This window comes from Cajanus cajan, chromosome 4 (genome assembly GCF_000230855.2).
Source record: "Cajanus cajan strain Asha chromosome 4, NIPB_CcT2T_4, whole genome shotgun sequence".
Classification (NCBI taxonomy): Eukaryota; Viridiplantae; Streptophyta; class Magnoliopsida; order Fabales; family Fabaceae; genus Cajanus; species Cajanus cajan.
In genome coordinates this window covers 17,240,077-17,259,890 of record NC_138520.1, presented here as the reverse complement: position 1 = coordinate 17,259,890, position 19,814 = coordinate 17,240,077, and the positions used below count along the sequence as shown (strand labels likewise).

Genomic DNA, 19,814 nt, shown 5'->3' with positions numbered 1-19,814 from the left:
ACTATTATAAATAATAATTTTTTTAATTCTTTAGCGACAGATTTTAATTTGGTCGCTAAAATTATTATAAATAATAATATTTTTTTTAGCGGCCTATTTTAATTTGGTCGCTAAAATTATTATAAATAATAATATTTTTTTATTTTTTTAGCGACCGAAACTCGTTCCGTCGCTATTTTAATCAACAATTATTATTTTAGCGACTGATTTTTTGCCACTAAAAATTCGGTCGCTAAATAAAATTTGCAACCGAATCATATTCGGTCGCTAATTATGTCGCTATTAGCGACGAAAAAAAATCGATCGCTAATTTCGGTGGCTAAATTGACTTTTTTTTATAATGTGTTCTAGCTTGTTGTGCGACTTAGCTCCTCTAGAGTTTGTTGTTTGGCGATTAAAAGCTCATTGAGCAAACATATCAATTGATGGGTCCTTCTTATTAGGCGACCATAACTCGTTGAGTGATTAGAACCCCCAATGGATCTTTCTCGTTAGGTGTGCTATGTTTCACTAGGTGAGATCTAAAAAAGGCTACCATAGAGTCATCATCTTGTTGAAAAGAAATGACATCATTGAACAAGAACACGATTTTGGGCAGAGGATCCCCAACCTTGGTTGAACGTTGAGCAACCATTCATCTTGTTGGGCAAAAAATGTGAACCCTCCTTATGTAGATTCACCTTCTTTAATCAAAACTAACCACCACAAACATGACCTATCATATGCAAACCATCAAGAAACATCTAAACAACCTATATATCATGAATTCAACATCAATTTCACCACGCAACATCAAAACTCATAAATCACAACTTCCTTGGGTTACAAGTCTCCTTACACTTGAAAAACCCTAACTTTACAATTTAAAAAAAACTTCAACCCTTAACAACTAAGCCACCAATGGGCTAAAAAATTCCAAATAAAAATTTAAATCGTCTTAAAGTTTCAAATAGTAAACTTTTTTTACTATATGCTTCACAAAGCAAAGAAAAGAAGAGAAAATGGAGAAGATCTCGAAACCTCGTTCCTGACAACTTCTCACTAAGATTCACAACTCCTAGGCTTGATACTCTAACTCATCTACTCAATCACTACCTTAGGGAAGGATCTAAGCGCTCTAGGTGAAATCAGAATAAGAAATGAGCTTCCTTTTCTCTAGAGCTTATCTTTCTAAAATTTAGAGAAATGAACTTTGAAGTTTAAGTTCGTTAAAAACCTTATATATCTTTCGCAAAACTTGATTAAGTTTGACCTCAACTTAAATAACTCAAAAAATTAACTCTCAAGAATCCCTCGATCCTCATAGTTCTAAAATCAACAAAAGCTACAACATAACAACATGTAAAACAACACACACATATCATATAATCATACAATAAACTAATATCGTACAAAGTGTTACATGATATACTTTACCCTTCCTCTATTTGAAATATTTCACATTCCTTAGTGAGTGTACGCTTTCTATCTCTTTTCACATTGGAGGTTCCTTCATGAGTCATCTTTAATATGTCCCATAATCGTTTAACACTTTCATAATGTTTTTCCTTTTCATCTTTTGTCCAATCTTCCCATTCTTTTCTAGTTGAAACACCCTTAGTCTCATTCATAAGAATGAATGAACCCTTAATACTTGCTTTCCAAATATTAAGATCAATGGATTTCATAAAGATTTTCATATTTATTTTCTAAACAGTATAATTTTCACCATGGAAAATCGGTGGTTTGTGGATAGGACCCCCTTAAGAAAAACCAATTGGATTTATCATCTTTTCGGACCTTGAGCAAGATTCAAGGTGTAGATGTTGATGTTAATTGTTAAAAAAGATGATTAAATCAAGAGGGGTCGGGGTTGAATCGATTTGTTACAAAAATTTCCCCCTATAGATCTTTAGAATTTCTAACCGAGATCACTATGAATCTTTATGAACATTAATGATCTAATATTACATAAACAACAATAAAAAGATATACACTTTAGAAATCTTGAATGCAAGAAATGAAATGATAATGTGTATAGCAAGAAATCTAAAGAGAATAAACATGAGAGAAAATAGACAAGTGTTTTATACTGGTTCACTCTCTACTAATAAGAGCTACACCCAATTTCTCAACTAACCACTAAGATTCCACTATTATGTTAGATATCTCACAAAGATTCCACCTTGGAACAAGACTCTTCAAGATAATGCTACACAAACACCATGAGAAGACTCTGAACTTATTTCTTAGTCACACCAACTAATTCTTGATAATCTATGAATAGTCATGAAATATATTCTTTCAAATCTCTAAAATTTTGAATAAACATTTTCCGAATTGTTTTTAGAATGAGAGGTTCAAAGATTTGAAAAAAAAAATTATAACATGTAATTGATTACAATTATGTGGTAATCGATTACCAAGAGTTTTGATCTCTTCAAGACTTGCAAAACAATCATGATAATCGATTACAACAATTTTTTAATAGATTAGAATAAGAGATTATATTTCTAGAATACACTATGTAATGAATTACCATTAAGCTAAAATTGATTAAAACCAAACATCAAGATTGATCATGAAACCCAACAAGCCTTATAATCAATCAAAATAGAAAGAGTCATAATTTTTTCTTAAATAGAGAAGGCCTTTGTAATCAATTCCATTATTTTGTAATTAATTAAAATAGAAAAAAACTTATATTTTGAAAACAAAACACCATGTAATCGATTACATATTCTCTATAATCAATTAAAACGAACAAATGATTTCTCTTGTATAACAAACTTGTACTACACAATCGATTACCAGAACTTGGTAATCGATTATTTTGCTTCAAAATCATTAAGACTTTTCTCTTTTCATCATCACTTTGTGCTTGGTTCATTGTAATTATAAAAACCATCTTACCACTTATGAGTAGTCACTTTTTAATCAAGGTAGTAAGGCTTAAGTTGATTGAACCAACTGAACTTACCTAATAACTCATCTAAGTCTAAAAGGAATTATTTACAATGACAAAGACATGAAAAAGCTAAAAAACACATTTTACAATCTTCAACCTTTGCTTACTCATGCATCATCGTTGCTAACAATCCAATTCAATTTGAATTGTGATGCATCTATTAGTGAGGGTGAAAAGATGGCTGCTATAAGAGGCATTTTCATAAATCATTTAGGTATGGTGTTATTTTCATTTGCCTTAAAGGTTCGATCTTGTTTTGTCCTTTATGTTGAATTATGGGTTGTCTATATTAGAGTTAATCTTGCTCCGAACCAAGGTTTCAAATTTTTTAGTTGAATCTGACTCACAATTGGCTATTAATTTGCTGAAGAAGGGTTGCCCCTCCTATCAACATTGTTTTAGTGTTGTGTAGTGCGTGTTGTCCTTGTTGATGCAAGGGGTGTTTCAAAGTGGTCTCTTGTATTGAGAGAAGAAAATCATGTTGCTCTTAAGCTGGTGCTTTATGGGTGTCTCAGTGAAAGTATACAATTTTATAATTATGTTTTTACTGTTGTTCAACCCGATGTAAATGATTAAAATGAAAAGATATTAATTATCATGAGAAATAAAAATAATATACATTAATTATTTGATTATATTTAAATGATTAAAATGAAAAGATATATATACATGACTATCTTAACTAGTTATTTAACTACTAATTAATTTTTACTCAACTAATATGTGACCTATATAATACACATCAATAATATATATATATATATATATATATATATATATATATAGAGAGAGAGAGAGAGAGAGAGAGAGAGAGAGAGAGAGAGAGAGAAGAGAGAGAGAAGGGTTCAAACGACACCGATGTAAATTTTTCTAAGTATTACACCATTCAATAACTTTATATTAAAAATGAATTTTATAAATCCAATTGTTAGATTGAAAGTTCTTTACTCTTAGATTATATATACAAAATTTTATATTAATCCAAGATTATTTGATATTTTATTCTTATAAAACAAATTTGACGTAATATAAACATTTCAAAATATAATAAAATATGAATATTTTTATTACCTTCAAGTTGTTGTTCAATTTTAATAAAATTTGATATACACATAAAGTGATATGAACTTCCAATCTATCGGTTAGATTTATAAAATTCAAATTTAATATAAAGTTATTGAGTGGTGTAATACTTAGTAAAGTTACACCGGTGTCGTTTGAACCCTCCTCATATATATATATATATATATATATGAGGGATATGTTTACTGCAAGAGTAAATTAGACTTACTCTGTTTAATAACTCATGTTTTACATCAAATTTTAACAATCCAACAGTTGAATTTAAAGTTCTTAATGTATAGATTAAGTCTGCAAAACATTTAAAATATTTGAAAATTATTTGATATTTTGTTTCATTAATTCAAATTGACGAATAATTATAAAAGTATTTTATACGTTGATTTGAATTAATGAAACGAAGTATTAAATAGTTTCCAAAATTTGTAAAAATTTGCAAACTTGATTTATGCATTAAAAACTTTAATTCAACGGTTGGATCATTAAAATTTGATATAAAATATGAGTTATTGAACAATATAAGTCTAGATAGACGTATTCTTGAAATAAAGAGATACCCCCTTATATGTTGCTATTGTAAGAAGCTAATAAATTAAAATTATTAAATTATTTTGAATCGATAAAATTATAAAACTTTTTAAAGTGATTGAACGAGTTTTGACTAACTAATAAATTTTATGATCTATATATGATTGAAGTCTCAAACCACATCCTTAAAATACTTATTTATTTTTATTTTTATATATGCTTATTTTTTAAAGAAATATTTTAGCAAGCACCGTTTTAGATACCGTGTATTTTAAAAAGTATAAAATTATAAATTGATAATATATTATCTTTTTAAAAAAATATGAAAGGATATTAACATCTCTAAATATGTAGGTATTTATGAATGAGAGGATGGTAGTATACTTACCTACATACAACTACTGCATGTTAATTAAGGGAAATTAAACCCAGAAAACTTATGCATGTGACAAGCATGCTCAAAGAAGGTTCAAAAAGTTTATATGGTTTTGAGAGTTCAGAGTATCCAACCAGCAAGGAAGTGATATATGTTGCCAGAAGAAAAGAGAGCACAAAACTGCTCATACACAAAGCCCTGCTGGGTATGTTCAACTGTGCTCTCTATCTTCTGTCAACAATTAAGATATCATATGCAATTATGCATGCTCTTCATCCTTCATTCTCTCTGCGCATAAAATTACCAAAGAATATATATTTAGGATTGGGATTATGATCACACATATAGGGGGAGAAATTAAGTAAAGGGATATATATGTGGTACCTTTGAACAAAGTTGTGACACATGGTGATGTTCAATCTCTCTGCAAGAGAAACCCTAGATCGAGAAGATTGAAAAGAGGAAAGCTACCAAGTGTTTTAGGATTTGAGAAATGGAAGTGATAACAAAACATAAAGCGGCCATGGCCATTTATGGTTACGTCAGGAAGCAACTGGAGAAGAATCAGGCTGGCTGTTGGAAAAGTAGTTAACCAAAGTCTTGTCCATGAGATATTTAGAAACAGTGCCTAATTTCTAGACCTGTAGAAAACAACTGCTATGCTCAATTTCTGATATGGTAAATATCATTATTAATTTATTATAGGATTAAATCATCTGTTCTATATTTCTTAAATCTTTTTGAATTACAAAATGACACATGATTTGATAATGAGTTGTGATATTCATATATAATTTGTATAATAATCTAAATATTTTTTTGAATAATATCATTGTATATCATGTATATATTTTTCTCTTTTTTATCTCTTAATTAATTGTTGTACAAATAGTATTTTTCTTAAAAAAATCTACTTTCTATTTCAGTGATTATTTTTTCTTCAAAATTTTTATTGTATTTTTTAATTAAGAGACACCACCAAACAAATTAAGTGGTCATTTTCAAGACTATGATAGAAATTAAAGGATTTCTAAAGCTTTCTCTTTTGATTGTCTGGCCCAATTTCAGTACAGACTTAAAAGACCGGCAAGCTTTGACATTTGACAGCTCCAAAATGATCATTCGGGCAATACTATTCTGTGAACTGTGAAGCATAGGAACAAAATTGAAAACAACAATACTCTTTAGATTTAGACACTTAATTAACTCATTCTAGATTTAAGTCACTTTTTAAATTTCCACACGTTGAAAAATGAAAACCACCTTCATCATTTCCATTTATGTGTCTATTTCTTCTCATGTGACACAACGAGACAGAAAGTCTATAAGTATCTAGCTATTGGTTACCAACGGATCAAAATTCTGGAATTTCATAACCAAACGCATCCTTTTGAGGTCCTACCTTTATTTAATTTTGAAGAGGACAAAATGCTAGTTAAAAGCTACATTCCTACTCGGTTGGATATGGTTTCGCAAAAGTACAAAGTTGGGAAAAAAATATATGGAATTTTCCCTTCTTTCAACATTTATAGCTGATGAATGCTACAGTTTGGTCACTATAGCAACTTGCTACGTTTCGTGATTGTATTGGACAAAATTGAGTAGAAAGGACAGTAAATATTTTGTTTCATCACCATAGCCTGATAAGGGCTATTGCGTGGGGTTTGACTAAACGTAAACATGCAAGCAATTAATTAATGCTATTTGGCAACCACTGAATTTTCGAAAGATTCACGAAACGGGTAATATTCATAAGCTCTCCCGTTTTCGATCCGGGCATCTGAAGTTACTGAACCAACTCTCACTACTGATGCACTGTTGTTTTTTTTTTTTTTTTTTTCTAAGAGAAATATAATAGCAACAACGAAATTTAAAATTAAGAACATGTTGGCATACGAACTTATAAGATTTTTTAAAAGTTTAGAATTTAGAGTTGAAATAGAAACATACCGAGATCCATTCTTGTGTTATGAAGTACAACCCTGTTTGCCAACAAGCACGATCGTACTTCTTCTTGAAGCATCCGTGGTTAACGAAGCATGTCCTTACCATTGGATGTGTAACATTCAAAACCATATAAACACGTACTTGCCTTAGACTCCATAAGAAATTATATATATATGGTTTATATAAATTTTTTTTTACATATTTATTGTTTAATAATTTTTATGGAGCGATATCTTTTCCAAGATTTAATTATATAATTGATTCAGTTCATTCTTAAAAAAATATCTATCAGGATATAAAAAAATATTAAAATTTGGAGTTGTGAAACTTTTTATTGATAATTATGATAATTAATTTAGAATGTTGTTAATTTTGAAATGTTATGCTATTTAGTAGAAGTCACGAAAAAAATGTTATAATTTGATTTTCTAAATACATTTGAAAAACAATTGAGTTAAATTATTTTAACTACCTTATTCTTTTTTCCCTTTTACTTTTCATTTTTATATGCATTTGAAATTGAAGTAATTTTAAAGTGAATAATTAATTTAAATTTGTTATGGTGAATAATATTAATGTATAAGTATTTATATTTTTAGGTTTTTGTCATTTTATCCTTTTTCTCTTTCTTTCAATATCATTAATTTATATTTATTTATTATTATCCTTTTTATATTGTTTTAGGCTTAAATATGTTTTTAGTCATTGTAATTTTATTTTTATTTTTTATCCTTCTAAAATTTAGAATTATTGTGTTTAGTCTCCATTATTATGAAATTATTTTTAACTACTTTTTTTTAACATTATTAGGATCAATACTAGAATTTAGAAACACTCAAATATTATTTTTGTTTAAGGTAAATTATGTACCTCTTTCTGACATCTTCTATAACTCTCCCTTGGTGTCACAAAAAAACGTACACACGTGTATACGTCAAGAACAGACTCTTCCACTTGATCTCTTCCCCTTTCACAGATTGACCCCTTGATGGAATTGTGAGCTGTCAGAGAGCGTATGTATCTCAAGAATCAAGTGGGGATCCTGCCTCCTTTTAATAAAAGAATAAAATAAAAACATGGGTCACCTAATTACCGTCCATCATGAATATTAGGCCCATTAGGCCCTACACATACTACTCAGCACACTTGCATATTGGACTCAGCCCAATAATTATATGTACACATGGTGATTCTCAAAATCCAAAATATGATCACAGAATAACATATCAGATCATACATTCAACCCATTTTAATAAACTAAAATTACAACAATCAATAATAATCCAAATAAAGAAAATTCTAACATTCTCCCACTTGGACAATATTGATTGGGTTTTACGATGTTATTTTATTTTAAATTCATTTCAAAAATGACTCTCAAGTTGAACAATTGTGGCCACAAAACAACCTGAATATAATCACCACAAAACATGACTGATACCACTAACAAAATTATTAGCTAAGAGTCATAAGCAAAATTAAACTATTCAGAGTTTAGTTCACCAATGACCACGTAACTAATGACTTCATCAGCATGATCATAACACAAGTGTGCAAGTGTAGGTACACATTATAGCATAATATATGGTTCCTTTGCATGGTAATGTGTATGGATCCTACATTGTGTCCTCCCAAGAGAACACAACCATCCTCCCACGGAGATCACTAACATGTTTCTCATGAAACATCATTCCCTAAAAAGAAATACAATATCTCGAGACAAAGTACAAAAATTTCATTATTGCATTAATGATATGGAACTTCTACAAGAACATCACCAAAACAAAATGATACAAGTTCAATGCAATAAAATAAAATAAAACATAAAATAATGATAACAACTCCCACTACCAAATGCATCAAAAGACCCTACGATGCCCATATTCTCAACATGTTTCATAAATACCATGGGTCTAAGTCCTTTAGTTAGGGGGTCAGCAAGCATCCTCTCAGTGAAAATATGCTCAACAAGAATCTCTCCATTCTCCACCATCTCTCTGACAACCAAGAATTTAATCCTAATATGCTTAGAAGCTATAGTGGTTTGTTGTTCTTGGTAAAGAAAACAGCAGAACTGTTGTCACAAAAAAAAAATTAATGGTTTACAAATGCAGTCTACAATTCCAAGAGCAGAAACAAAGTTTTTTAACCACATAGCATGAGATGTAGCTCCATAACAAGCAACAAACTCAGTCTGCATAGTAGAAGAAGCAGTCAAAGTCTGTTTTACACTTTTCCAAGATGCAACTCCTCCAGCCAGCATAAAAACATATCCAGAAGTAGATTTCTCATCATTTGGACAACCGGCAATATTTGAGTCAGAGTAGCTAGTAACATCCAAGTTATCAACTCTCCTGTAAACAAGCATGTATTCATTTGTCTTTTGCAAGTACCTCATAACCTTCTTAGTAGCAACCCAATGAGCATGCCCAGCATTTGATAAGAACTTACCCAAAACACTAACAACAAAAGACAAATAAGGTCTAGTACACACCTGAACATACATCAAACTACCAACAACACTAGCGCAATGAACATTCTCCATGGAGTGCTTTTCAATATCATTCTTGGGACATTGATCCTTACATAATTTATCCCATTTGGCAATAGGGACATCATTAGGTTTACAATGCTCCATATTGAATCGCTTCAAAATACTATCAATATAAGCTTTTTGAGATAAACCCAAAACAAAAGAAGCCTCCCCGAGGTCCTTCATGTCAAAAGGCACTGATAATATGTTCTTTGTTTCAACAAGTAGATCATAATCATTGCTAGCAAGTAAGATGTCATCTACATAGAGAACAAGAAAAATAAACTTACTCCCTCTAAGTTTGAGATATATGTATTGATCTACCTTGTTTTCTACAAAGCCCATGGATGTGATGATCTCATCAAATTGAAGATACCATTGCCTGGATGCTTGTTTCAAACCATAAATTGATTTCTTCAATTTACATACCAAATGCTCTTTTCCACTCTCTACAAAACCTTCAAGCTGCTCCATATAAACCTCCTCAAAAAGATCCTTATTCAAAAAAGCCGTTTTCACATCCATCTTATGTAATTCTAGATCATAATGAGACACTAAGGCCATAATGATCCCAAAGGAATCCTTAGAGGAAACAGGAGAAAATTTTCTTTATAATCAATACCCTCCTTTTGAGTGTACCCCTTTGCCACAAGCCTTGCTTTTAAAACGCTCCACTTTTCCCTTAGAATCTTTTTTAGTCTTGAAAATCCACTTACATCTTATGGCTTTAGTACCATCAGGAGCTTCCACAAGCTCCCACACACCATTATGGTTCATAGAGAGTAGCTCATCATTCATGGCATCAATCCATTTATCATACAAAACACTAGAAAATAACTTCCTTGTAATTTTCTGGATCTAACATGCAACCAATATTGAAATCTGACTCTCCAAGAAAAGTATAATAATCATCAAGATCAACAGGTCTTTTTTCTCTTTGTGATTGCCTAAGAGGAGGATTTTTAGTTGGCTCTTCAGGAGCTGGTGGTGGCACATTTTCCACAACTTCTTGTTGTGGGACTTCACCTACTCTTTCAATTGGTTGATACACAACTCTTTCTTAAATAATAGGAATTAGAACAAAAATATGCTCTTTATTATAACTTGTTCCCTCATCAACAAAGATGTTAAAATCGCCCATATCATTTTCCAAGAATTTGGCAGAAATTGCCTCAATTATTTTTGTTCTACGGATAGGACAATAGAATCTGTAGCCTTTAACATTAATGGGATAACCAATGAAGTAACATCTGGTGGTTTTAGGACTTAATTTTGAGGTAGTAGGGTCATAAATTTTTACCTCAACAACACAAACCCACACATGAAAGGCTAGGTTTCCACCCCTTAAAAAGTTCAGAAGGTGTTTTAGGAACAAATTTGGAAGGTACTCTATTTAGGATATACATGGTTGTTTTAAGGGCTTCTTCCCAAAGGAATTCAGGTATTCTAGCCTAATTCATCATAGAGCTCACCATGTCCATCAAAGTGTGATTTCTTTTGTCAGCCACCCCATTCTGCTCAGGAGCCCCTGGCATAGTAAATTGTGAAACAATTCTATAGTTCTTAAGATATTTAGCAAAAGGTCCCTTTAATTGTCCAGTCTCACCATGTCTACCATAAAACTCTCCACCTCGATCCGACCTCACAATTTTAATCCTTTTACCGCATTGGTTTTCTACCTCAGTCTTAAAAATTTTAAATTTTTTTAAAGATAAAGATTTATCATTTATCTGGTAGACATAGCCAAAATGGGAAAAGTCATCAATGAAAGTTATAAATTATTTATTTCCACACAAGGTTGGTTTTAGAGGACCACAAATATCAGTATGAATGATTTCCAAAAGATCTTGACTACGTGTAGACCCTTTTCTATTTGTTTTGGTCAATTTTCCCCTTATACAATCTACACATTCTTCAAGATCTTTATAATTAAGAGGAGGTAGAACCTCATCTTTTATCAACCTGCCAATCCTTTCTTTTAAATATGACCTAGACGCTTATGCCATCAAGAAAAAAGAATTTTCTTTAATAAAAGCTCTTTTAGATCCAATTGCTTGAACATAAAGGGAATTTAAAACATTGGAATCAAGGTTCAAGCAATATAAACCATTAGATTTAACAGCTTTATTACCAACAACTTGGGAATTGAAAGACAAGTGACAAAATCCATTATTAAAATTAAAAGAAAAGCCACAATCATCAAGTTTTGACAAAAAAATCAAATTGCGCCTCATGGATTGTACAAAAACAGTGTCTTTCAAATACAAAACAAAACCAGACTCCAATTTTAGTTCAATCAATCCTATAAATAGGATATCAACTTTACTTTCATTCCTTACATATAGATTAAATTCAGCTTCACTTGGCTTTTGCTTGCTCTTGAACCCCTACAAAGAATTAACAACATGAATACATGCTCCAGAATCAATCCACCATGAATTTAGTGGAACATCTATTAAGCTAGATTCATGAAAAACGAAAGCAAGTGGCTCACCTTTACCCTTATTTTTCAAGAAAAATTTAAAGGCGTTACAATTTGATTTTATGTGTCTTGCTGATTTGCAAAACCAACACTTTATTTCTTTCTTTTGAATGACAGGTTTAGGACCAAGGGGCTTATGAGATGGATCGGGCTTCTAATCAGGACCATTGTTTGTTTGGAACTTGTTCCATTTTTTGTTAGGAAACTTCTTATGGTGAGGCTAAGAAACCAAATTCACATTTTTAGATATCACATGGTTCATCCCATCCTCTTCTTAGGCACAAATTGAAATAATGGTGTTTAAGTCCCATTCCTCTTTCAGCTGGGTATTATAAGAAGTTTTCAAGGCATCAAACTTACTAGGTAAGGAGTAGAGGGCATGATGAACAAGGAATTTTTCAGCGACGGGGCACTCAATGATGGAATAACACTAAGGCCAAGAAGTCCAAGAGGTGGTGTATTGAAGGAAGAAAAAGGAATGGGTTAGTGTTGAAAAACCATAAGAGGAGTGAGGCCACTTTTAGACCTTAGCTCCTAAGTTTTTATTAGCATAGCATTTATTTTTATTCCTATTTTTTCCCTTGTCTTTGATTTCCTATTTTACCCTTGTATTTTGGGGTATCTTAGACATAGGATCTATTTTACTTGTATTTCCAATTTTACCCTTGTATTTTGGGGTATTTTAGTCGTAGGATTTATTTTCTTTTGTATTTTCCATTTTATCCTTGTATTATGGGGTGCTTTAGATCATAGGTTTTTTTTTTGGGCTAAGGTATTTGATTAGGGTGGGAATAAAATCCTAGACGTATTTTTGTGGCTATTGGACCTATTTTTGGTGTTAGAAAGGCTTAGGCCCAAGTGGAGGGCAAAGGTTGCATGGTCTTATCATGCACCTAGATGTAGCCTAACTAAACCCAAAGATTCCATCCTTGGCCACCAAGTTGCATCTAGGGTTCATTTGAGTTTCATTTAGTGTGCATTTGGCATTGTGAATTTTGGCCAATGCAACCCTAAATGCAACCCTAGATGCCTCCCACTCCTATAAATACCCTAGGCTATGCATCATGTAAATACTTTGGATATTGAATATAAAGAGAGCATTTTGCCTTTATATCATCCTTAGTCACCTTGGCTAATTTCAGCCACCTCCCATCCTATCTCCACCTTGAGAGCTAAACCCTAGAAGTGGCCTTCATCATCATGAAGTGAGCCAACCCTAGAGTACCCTTCTCAAGCATTTCCTCAAACACCTTCTACCCAACCTCCATTTTCATCCATTCCATCATCATCCACCCTAAAACCTTGTGCCACCTTTGAAGAACTTGATCCTTGGAGTAGGCATTCTCTTCCTTTGCTCATCATCTCATGTTCATGCAAGTAAGGATGCCAAGTGGTATCTAGAGCCTTGGTTCTTCAAGGGTAACAATTTCTTTATCTCTAAAAAAAAAATATTCGGTCATGTCATGTCTTCCTTACATGTCTCCTAAGTGTGCCTAAATGAATCATCATCATTGTCATATTTTGATGATCCATAAATCTCTTCTCATGTGTTGATTCATACCATATGTTCTTTGTGAATCATCTTGGCATTTTAGGCTTTCTTATTTAGGTTCTTGCCTTTTTCTTTAAATATTTGAGTTGCTGGAAATTTTGGGCTGCATGATATACATTAATGTTTTTATTTTTTTAATCCATCCGGTTTTGTCATGAGCTTGTCTCTTTGAACTACCTTGAAATTTTTTTTCCAAGTTTTATGCTTAACCATTGAAATGAGAAAAAAAATATGACATGCATGCCATGTGTTTGATGAATTGGCCGTGACTTATATGTGCTTTAGAGAAGTCAATCATGCATGCTAATTAGTTCTAGCATGTTCTACATTCCTAAAATATCATGTGTGATTACATTCTTTGCACATCTTTGCCTTGAAATTTTGGCCAAATTTGAAGTATCTCCTAGTGCAATTGTATGCCTATATATTGTTTGATATTTTGAGCATGAGAGTGAATTTTATGTGCACATTTTACTGCTGGACATTTGCACATTAAAAAATTTTAAAATTCACTCAAGTTGTCTCATTAAGCCATCACAAAATATTATAAAGAATACTCCTAAAATTATTGCTAAACCATTTGTTGGACACAAGTGTAAAACCCAAGCAAAGGAAGGATTATAATTCAAAAAAAAAAAAAAAGTAGTTGGACTTTGAACATCAAAACCGAGACTTGGACAAGCAAAAAAAAAAGAACAAAAGAAACAAAAACAAGAAAAAGGGAACCTTACTAGACTTGTGGACCTTGGGACAAAAATTTTCCTACCTTGGCAATGGAGTTATTCTTGGACCTTTGAACAAATTAGTGTATGGCTGTAAGAAACATTAAATCAAACATATTAAGTGCATCATTCCATTTTAAGCCTACTTGCTAAATTCTATTCTAGTTCCATTCTAGGAATTATTCTCTTGTGTGCTTACCTTTCTTTAACGTGCCTTAATTTTAGTTTTTTGAGTCTTTCTTCTATTCTTAAGTTTGTCTCATCAATCTCTACTTGAGTTTAGCCTTTTTAATTGTGCCTTTTTAGTTTTTATTCCTTGGCCTCTTGTACTCTTGGTTTGGTTTATTCTTGGCTTAGGTGAGGAAAATTTCTAAACACCACACATTCTCTTGGTGGATTGAGTGGAGGGGCTGTATGAATTGGTGTCCAAGGTGCTTTGGAGGATCCAAAAACCACTAAGAGAGAAAACACCAAGGGGAGGACTAACTTGGGTGTTCATTGTGAAGGAAAGCAAGTTGGAGACTTGAAGACTTTATTTTCTTCTAAAAATTGTTTTTCTCTTATGCAATTTTCGGCCACTTGTATTTTTGGCCTTTGTTTTCATTGATTTTGGTTTGTAATTGGCCTCTTTAAACCAAGTAATTTTTAGGGTAATTCGAGTAGTGCTTGTGGGAGTGGCTTGAATACCACCAAGGTCACTTCAAGCTCCCACCCTAGGGAATCCGACTAGCACATGCTTTAGTTACTTTCTTTGCATGCTTTAGTGCTTTGGTAGTATAATTGTTTAGGTCTTTTACTTTAATTGTTTTCGTTTTATAAGGCTTCAATTTGCCTACTAGGGGGTCGTGCACACACACACACACACCTAACTTTAGTACAAAAATTGTTTTGTAAGAAAAGTGTGAAAGGGCTTAGTGATTCCTACTTGATAAGGCTTGGTTTTTAAGTGATTCCTTGTAGTCCACCTCCCTTTGATAGTTCAATTTGTACACTTAGGCCTTTTAACACCAATCCTACACCTTTAAAAACTCTTTGTGAAAACCTTTTATAACTCACTCTTTGTGAAAACCCTTTTCCAACTTTTTTTTTGAAAACAAATTTGTGAAAACCTTTTCTTGATCAAAGATGAGTGATCATTCTAGTGTACATGGTCATAATTCTTGTAGTACTAGGTCTAGTGTTAGAGATGAGATTAGAGAGTTAAAAGAGTACATAAGAAAAAAAAGAAGACGAACACATAAAAAGAGAGGAAGAAATTAGAAAAAGGGAAAAAGAAAATGCTAGGAATAAGGAGGAAATACAACAATTACTTGCAAAATTAGTTGAGGGGAGAGAAACTAGTGGATCCAAACCTAGGAATGTTCCAACTAGATCTCAAATAGGAAAAGAAGTTAAAGTCCCTAGGAGTATGCATGAGGAAGAAAATACAACAAGAGAGGTAGAACTTAGAATAAAAGAAAAAGAAAAGAAGATAGAAAAGAAAGAAAAAATAAAGAAAAAGTATAGAAAAAGTTCAAGAGTGGTTAGAAAATGAAAAACAACAACCAACACTCTTAGAGAAGAGTAAGGAGGATAATGTCTCTTCCAAAGGGCTTATGCTTGAAGAGAGTCACTTTCCCATTGAAAATGATTTAAAAAAGACTCTCTTCATTCATCAAGACCTTAACTCTTTCTCCCATGTTGCCACTAGTCATGAAGTGGAGATTCAAAAATAAATCCTTTTTAAAGAAAAAGAATCTCAACTTCTGAAGAAGAAGTGGACTTCACTTAGTCCCACTTCTTGTGCTACTTCCTTGGTGGTGCCCAAGGAAGATAAGCCTTCTTTCTTTAAGACTCTTTCTACTTTATTTGTCCTCAAAAAGCACCCAACTTTTGATTTGTATGATTTTTTGGATACATCTCATGGTGTCCTATTTTCTATTTTTGATCTTGAGGGAAGTTCAAACTTATTTGAACTTAACTTGGTTACTTCCCTACAAGACAAACTTAGATTATATGAGTTTTCTAGACTCCTCTTCACACCTTTTTCTCATATGTATCTAACAAATAATGCAATACAAAGTTGTTTAGGTAATTGTTTAGTTAAGTTTTCTTTATTTTCTAGTACATACCTAGGTCACTACATTGGGTACCTCCAACAAGATATTTTAGTTTTTGGGACTAATGCATTAGTGTGCTATAGTTTTAGTCTGTTTACCTTTTTAGGTTTTGGTTATACATCTAGACTTCACCATGGGGAGGATCTTATCTTTCGCATTAGAGAGTCTAGTCCTTTTAATTTAGACAATCTTTTTAGCATTTTTAGTAGAACTCCTCTTAGGATACACATTCCATTTCTAGCATATACTATTACCTCTAATGCTTATTTTTATGTTTTTGTTGGTCATGATTCCCACCACGAGGAACCTCTTGATTTGAGGTCAAATCCTTTTCAAGAGGGAGGGAATGATGGAATAACACTAAGGCCAAGAAGTCCAAGAGATGATGTATTGAAGGAAGGAAAAGGAATGGGTTAATGTTGAAAAACCATAAGAGGAGTGAGGCCACTTTTGGACCTTAGCTCCTAAGTTTTTATTAGCATAGCATTTATTTTTATTCCTATTTTTGCCCTTGTCTTTGATTTCCTATTTTACCCTTGTATTTTGGGGTATCTTAGACATAGGATCTATTTTACTTGTATTTCCAATTTTACCCTTGTATTTTGGGGTATTTTAGTCATAGGGTTTATTTTCTTTTGTATTTCCCATTTTACCCTTGTATTATGGGGTGCTTTAGATCATAGGTTTTTATTTTTTGGGCTAAGGTATTTGATTAGGGTGGGAATAAAATCCTAGACGTATTTTTGTGGCTATTGGACCTATTTTTGGTGTTAGAAAGGCTTAGGCCCAAGTGGAGGGCAAAGGTTGCATGGTCTTATCATGCACCTAGATGTAGCCTAACTAAACCCAAAGATTTCATCCTTGGCCACCAAGTTGCATCTAGGGTTTATTTGAGTTTCATTTAGTGTGCATTTGGCATTGTGAATTTTGGCCAATGCAACCCTAAATGCAACCCTAGATGCCTCCCACTCCTATAAATACCCTAGGCTATGCATCATGTAAATACTTTGGATATTGAATATAAAGAGAGCATTTTGCCTTTATATCATCCTTAGTCACCTTGGCTAATTTCAGCCACCTCCCATCCTATCTCCACCTTGAGAGCTAAACCCTAGAAGTGGCCTTCATCATCATGAAGTGAGCCAACCCTAGAGTAACCTTCTCAAGCATTTCCTCAAACACCTTCTACCCAACCTCCATTTTCATCCATTCCATCATCATCCACCCTAAAACCTTGTGCCACCTTTGAAGAACTTGATCCTTGGAGTAGGCATCCTCTTCCTTTGCTCATCATCTCATGTTCATGCAAGTAAGGATGCCATCACTCAAGGTCTTTGAGTTTATTGGAAAGGGTCACCATTTTCATTATGTATTGCCTAACACCATCAATCTCATCATACTTCATATTGATGAAATTATCCATCAATTGTCCAGCTTCGATTTTTGCAGAAACTGCATACCTTTCCCCCAATGGAAGCAAGAAAAGTTTTAGCATTCTCAAATTGTGGGATTTCCTTCACCAATGACTCATGAATGGATCGCTTGATTAGCATCAAACACTTACGATTAGCCTTTGCCCATTCCTTGTGATAAGCCTTTTGTTCATCAGTACTTTCATCAGTTATGATAGGCTCATCTTCCCTAATTAATAGCTATGTCAATATCCAACAAGCTAAAGGCCAACTCAATATCATCTTTCAATCTCTTGTAATTGTTTCTAGTCTAAAGTCACAGGAGCTGAAAAATATCAAGAAAATATTAACGATATGGCCAATCTATAGTAATAAAAAAATAACATTAATTAAGGGACATAATACATATAATATAAACTACCATGTGGGTGGAGAATATATTATACAAAACAACAGTTGCAAAAGTCCTACACCAGTGGGCAGAAGGATTTTACTGTCATGCTCACCCCAAAATAAACATGTCTCATCAAATTAATTAATGAATTAACCTCCTGTGGGTGAGTTAAAAAAAAATTAATTGAGTGACACAACATCCCAATAATAATTTATATATTTATTTATTTAATAGGTAATTCCACCAATTTTATAAATGAGCCACTGTGGTGAGATACATTTACTCAATTAATAGAGTTCCAAAAATGGATGTTCAATTGCCCAAAATATTTTCTCGTACAGCTCCATTTTTTTTTTGTAGATTTCAATCATAGTGGAACATATCAAATTGATATATTTCAATCCAAAAGTTCAGTGAGAAAATAAAAAAAAATGACAACACTGAACACAATTTGATCAAATAAATTAATCAAATAAAATGATTACAATCAAATCGATACAACGATTTCAAAATGACAACTGTAGTGCGACATTTCACAAATTAATCTCACTTGTTAACATATCTCAATTTCATGATTTTGAAACAGTAATAGCACTATAGCATTGAGGCATTTCTCGAATTTATAAAATTGATAATATATGTAGTTTCATCCAGAACAGGAAAAGTAATAAATTTTAGGATTCTAAATCTAGTATAATCTGCTCTGATACCACATTTTAACATTATTAGGATCAATACCAGAATTTAGAAACACCCAAATGTTATTTTCGTTTAAGGTAAATTGCTTACCTCTTTCTGACATCTTCTATAACTCTCCCTTGGTGTCACAAAATATGTACACACGTGTATACGTCAAGAACAGGCTATTCCACTTGATCTCTTCCCCTTTCACAGACTGACCCCTTGATGGAATCGTGAGCTGTCAGAGAGCGTATGTATCTCAAGAGTCAAATGATGATCCTGCCTCCTTTTAATAAAAGAATAAAATAAAAGCATGGGTCACCTAATTTCCATCCATCATGAATATTAGGCCCATTAGGTCCTACACATACTACTCAGCACACTTGCATATTGGACTCAACCCAATAATTATATGTGCACATGGTGATTCTCAAAATCCAAAATAATGTTCCAAATAAAGAAAATTCTAACATTTGTTTGTTCATTAAAGGGTTAAGTAATCATCTCAAATATTATTTGCAATTGTTAATAATATTTTATTAGTGTATGACGTATCTAAAAAGTTTCACAGATTCTTAAAATAAGTATTATTTATATATTTTAGGACCAAAATATAAACTCGTTCCTTTTATAGTGTGACTAAAAGATATTTAGATCATAATTTTATTACTTATTATAGAATTATAGTAATATTAAATGTCAAATAAAATATAATTTGATTGTGAAAGGTAAAATATTGATGAATAATTTCACAACTCCAATAGTTAGAAGATTCCTTAGAAAGTCAATAACTAATTTTATATTATTAAGTTTCTTTATAAATTTTGTCTTGTAGACACCCAATTTCATCCGGGGTACCCAAATCAATTACTAAGGTCTAATAGAGCGAGACAAACGACCCTTGAGGGGCTCAATGCGTTGGACAACATTTTTGTTATGATAATATCTCTCGTTATAAACTTAATTTTGATGATCCATCCGTTGAACTTAAAGATCAATGTATTGAGAAAATATCGTCAAAATTTAAGCATGATCCAATAGTTAATGAATGCTCTAGAAGC

The 19,814-nt window shown here is 32.2% G+C and overlaps 1 long non-coding RNA gene across 1 annotated transcript; it reads right to left on the bottom strand.

Moving 5' to 3' along the window:
* Positions 1-4,889: 4,889 nt before the first annotated feature.
* On the bottom strand, positions 4,890-19,253 carry LOC145957032 (uncharacterized). The gene is made up of 4 exons (XR_014433464.1): positions 18,862-19,253; positions 7,749-7,927; positions 5,316-5,572; positions 4,890-5,219 (listed from the first exon to the last, which is right to left on the bottom strand). It is a non-coding gene; the product is annotated as an uncharacterized LOC145957032 (long non-coding RNA).
* Between the last annotated feature and the right edge of the window lie 561 nt (positions 19,254-19,814).